General features: G+C 41.0%; 1 pseudogene; it reads right to left on the bottom strand.

The window, feature by feature from the left end:
* Positions 1-1343: 1343 nt before the first annotated feature.
* Positions 1344-1881, bottom strand: LOC115302927 (annotated as a pseudogene).
* Between the last annotated feature and the right edge of the window lie 2915 nt (positions 1882-4796).

Here is a 4796-nt window from a genome sequence, read left to right as displayed (position 1 = left end):
TTTCTATAGTTTTCATCATATAGGTATTCTCCATCGTTGGTTAAGTTTATTCTTAGGTATTTTATGGTTTTTCATGCAACAGAAAGTGAAATCAGGAAACTGATCCCGTTCAGAATTGCAGTGTTTTTAAATGTCAATTTCTACTCACTCTTGATAGTACAGAATATTTACATTTATTATATCTGATCAATTAGCATACAAACAATATCTCTTTTTAAACTTCACATCGTTTTCCTGAAAGAGTAACAGAAAACACTTGCCTCCTTGACACCCCCACCCTCTCACCCAATCTGGATCTTTCTCCCTTCCTCCCCTCTTAGAATGAGCTGTTCAGTGAAAACAGAAAAGGGCAGGCCACTTCTACACTCACAATCCCACCCTTAAATCCTATGAATCAAGATCTCAGACACTACTTAGAACCTGTTGAGAAAGAGAGGATGGGCAGTCAGCGCTATACTCAGCCAGGCAAAGGCATCTAGTCCCTAAGAACAGATTCCCATAGATCCCCAGGCCCTGAGTTACTATTTCTCTTCCTCTCTGCTCTTTGTGACCCTAGGAAGGAGACACCTTGGGGCCTGGGCCTACAGCCAGAAATAAAAAATCTTGGCTGTGATTTACAAATTGGGAATTTGGCTAGTGTTTTAAGTCCATGACACCCCAAAGAAAGCTGTGGTGGTGGGAATAAACTTCAATGCCCCTATTTAAAATACACTGAGAACATTGTACAGTTTAAGCCAGTTTAACCAAATGCCATAATAACACTAAGCTGTAATGAACGAGGGGAACAGAACTGTTTTCTCCAGATCAGGTACAAATGCACACAGAGAAGCCCAGGTAGAGTGTAGAAAAACTCAAGCACATAGCCCAGGGTCTGAAAAGTCTATATTCAGGAGTCCCTGGTTTAACAGGAGGCAAGAAAAGAAAATACGCAAGTCTCAAAAACCAAAAAAAGAAAGCCAAAGAACAGGAGAACCTGAGCCTAACAGTGCTATGCATAACCCCTCCAGCCCTAGCTCCTGGATTCAGACAGTCCCCCCACCTTCTAGGCAATTCCTTCCCTAGGCTAGATAGAGTACATTATACAGTGCAGTTTTAAAATATTCTAATGCCAGCTTATAAACATCTTCATTTAGTATTGTTGAGTACATATGAAAAATATTTTTATACTGTTCTTTATGGGAAAACAATTTCAATGAGTCAACTCAGAGAACACAACAAGCAACCCTCACTCTAAGCTCCTCAGTGTCCTTCCCTAGACAGCAAGAAGCCCCCTCCTTTGTCCCAGGGCTTCCTAACTTCTCTCCTCCAATTGTGGTTCTTGGGCAAAACATCCTCTATGGCCTTTAGTCCTCATCAGACAAATTCTGGTCCAGGGGTAAATCATTAACATCACATATGGCCTAGAGGGAACACAAAGCTGATGTGGATGCACAATCTCTAATCCCTAAAGGTCTTCAAGAGTGGAGCTCTGTCTTCCCGGTCTTTCCTGAAGCACATGAAGTCATAGCTCATTTTCACCTTCTTTTCAGTAAATTCTAGCAGTGCTAACAATTCTTCTGTGCTCCCATCAGCTAATAATCCATTTGGGATTTCTACAAACAGACTCTGACTAGACAAGACTGCATCTCAGGAAAAGACTTTCACTTTACAGGAAGTGGATAGATAATGTGAAGTTTTCCATGTATCACAGGGAGCTTCTCATCCTTATACATTATAGCTCAAAGAGAAGGATTCTTGCCTCCCCCTCATCCACTAGGAATCTTCAACAGTAGCTGAGGGGCATCAAGAGTACCTCAGAGGCCCTGGAACAATGTGCCTGCAGCGCTGGAGCTGGGCACAGTTACTCCAAGACAAAATACTACTGTTCTTGGTGTTTATCATCCTCAGTAGCTGGGCCCAGGGTGGAAGTAGGTAGCTTCAGAGAGTGCGTAGGTGGACAAGAGAGTGGGTGTAGTGTCACATGGACTTGGGGCCTGGGTGATCTCTGCACGTTAAGTCCCTGTCAGGACCCTGGCCCAGAGCCATCCTTCTGCTTCATCAAGTATCTTCCTCCAACTCAAACAGTATCTTGATTTAAGAAGTGTGGGTGAATTTTTTTCTTTCAATTTTTGCACTTACACTCTGTTACCTTGGGAACATAACTTGTTTGTGTCCTTGGTTCATCTTCCTAGTAAGAAGTTATGTATTTGCTCTGTTTCTTCTAAATAAAAAAAGTAAACAAATGAACAACAAAACTACCTAATATCTGTTAGAATGGCTATTATCAAATAGACAAGAAATAATAAGCATAGATGAGGATGTGGAGAAAGAGAACACTTGTGCATTGTTGGGGGAATTATAAATCAATGTAGTAGTGTGAAGGTTCCTCAAAAAATAAAAAACAGAATGACCATGTGATCCAGAAATTCCACTTCTGGGAATTTATCCAAAGTAAACAAAATCATTACCTTGAAAATATATCTCAAGCCTCATGTTCATTTCAACATTATTTATAATGACCAAGACATGGAAACAATGTAAATGTTTATCACAGGAAGAATACATAAGGAAAATGTAGTATGTCAATATAAATATATATGAATACTAATCTGCCATAAAAAAGGAAATCCTGCCAATTGTGACATGGATGAAACTTGAAAGGATTATGTTAAGTGAAGTAAGTCTGACAGGGAAAGACAAATGCCATATGATGCCATGTATAAGTGGAATCTTTTTTAAGATTTTTAAAATATTTAGGTAATCTCTACACCCAACGTGGGGCTTGAACTTAGAACCCCAAGATCAAGAGTCTCATGTTATAATGACTGAGCTGGCCAGATGGCCCATAAATGGAAACTTAAAAATATAATGAGAGACTCCAGAAAGAAGACAACCTCAAAGATGCCTGAGTGAGTGAGTGCAAACTGGGGAGATTGGAAAACGGGCCAGCCTGAGAGGTGCAGGGGAGGTAGAAGCCCCAGCCTAACACAGGGAAAGCTCAAGGAGCCCCTGAGAGACAAAGGGACGAGAAAGAGAAACTGAACACACTCGTAGTACTGTCTCTAGAGAAGAGATAAAGAACTTAACCCGGGACTGAGCGAAAAACTTTCACCCTATATATAACTGCTGAGCTCGGGGAGAGAAACCTGTCCTGTAGAGCTTGTGAATTCTTTCTTGGGCTCCACAGCATCAGCACCAACCCAGGATGGCACCAGAAAAAAACAGTCCCCTCCCCCTGTGTGATCCAGGCTGGGAGGCAGGTGGCAGCTGCGGCTTCGGGAGCGCACCTCGCACCTCGCCTCTGGCAGCAGCAACCCGAATCCCAGCCAGCACCAAGAGAAACAGCTCCCTCCTCCTACAAGATCCCAGCAAAGAAGCTGGCCATCAGAGCAAGTGCATCTCATCTGTGGTAACATTAAAGTGCATGAACTAGGATTTTTAAGTGAGGTGGGCCTGCAAAATACATTTTGGCTCACCCACAGCACCCAGACTCATAAGAGTGGCTGGCAGTGCTTAGTTCGATCAGAGCTTGGGTCTCAGCCATTCTTCTCTCCACAACCACCAAAACAGGGCCTCCAAGATTAGCCCCCAGACCTACCTACATCAAACCATGCCTATCACTGAAAAGGAACTACTGCTTTTTTGTATTTACTTTTTATTATTATTACATCGTTTACCCTTCTTTTAATTTTTTTTATTTTTACTCTTTATTTTCCTTTCTCCCTCCTTTTCTTTTTTATCTTGCCATCCAGATATATTCTCTCTTATCTCATTCATATCTCCCACTGCAACTGGTTATACACTTTTAGACTGTCCACTGTCCTTTGTTGTCTCTGTCCCCCTTTATTTTTTTCTTCCCTTCTTTTCCTTCTTCTCTTTCCTCTCCATCCCTTTTCTTTTCTTTTCTTTATTTCCCCTTTTAACTTGTTTGTTTGATTTCTCTGTGCATTTGTGTACTTTTGCTCCTTGTGTGTTTGTCAGTCTGTTTTTCTTTTCAGGGCTACCCCAAGAAACAAGCAAAAGTATGCATGACACAGAGCCCCAAATATCACTGAGTAGGGAAATAAAAAAATCATAGGCACAACAAGAGAAACTGAGAGACCCCATTAGAAGAAAACTTCCTGAAATGACAGGCCCTGGACAGTCAATAGGCCTCCTCTAACTAACAGGTGCACAGTGAACAATGAGCTTTTAAAACTGATAAGAGACAGAAAGCAGGCCGAAATGACAAAACGAAAAAACTCTCCCCTAAAGAAACCCCAGGAAGAAGTCACAGCCACAGAACTGTTCAAGAGAGATCTATTCTTCTGATCCATGAACAGGAAATGTTTTTCCATTTCTTGGTGTCTTCTTCAATCTCTTTCATAAGTTTTCTATAGTTTTCATCATATAGGTCTTTACATCCTTGGTTAGGTTTACTCCTAGGTATTTAATAGTTTTTCGTGCAATCGTGAATGGGATCAGTTTCTTGATTTCTCTTTCAGCTGCTTCATTTTTGGTGTATAGGAATGCAACTGATTTCTGTACATTGATTTTCTATCCTGCAACTTTACTGAATTCATTAATCAGTTCTAGAAGGCTTCTGGTGGAGTCAATTGGGTTTTTCATGTAGAGTATCATGTCATCTGCGGAAGAATAAACATTGTGAAAATGTCATTAATACCCAAAGCAATCTACACATTCAATGCAATCCCCATCAAAGTTGTACCAACATTCTTCTCAGAGCTAGAACAAACTATCCTCAAATTTGTATGGAACCATAAAAGACCCCAAATAGCCAAAGTAATATTGAAGAAGAAAACCAAAATGGGAGGCAT

The sequence above is a fragment of the Suricata suricatta genome, chromosome 9 (assembly GCF_006229205.1).
Source record: "Suricata suricatta isolate VVHF042 chromosome 9, meerkat_22Aug2017_6uvM2_HiC, whole genome shotgun sequence".
Taxonomy (NCBI): Eukaryota; Metazoa; Chordata; class Mammalia; order Carnivora; family Herpestidae; genus Suricata; species Suricata suricatta.
The sequence above is the reverse complement of the archived record's forward strand: the minus strand, read 5'-3'. Positions and strand labels throughout refer to the sequence as shown.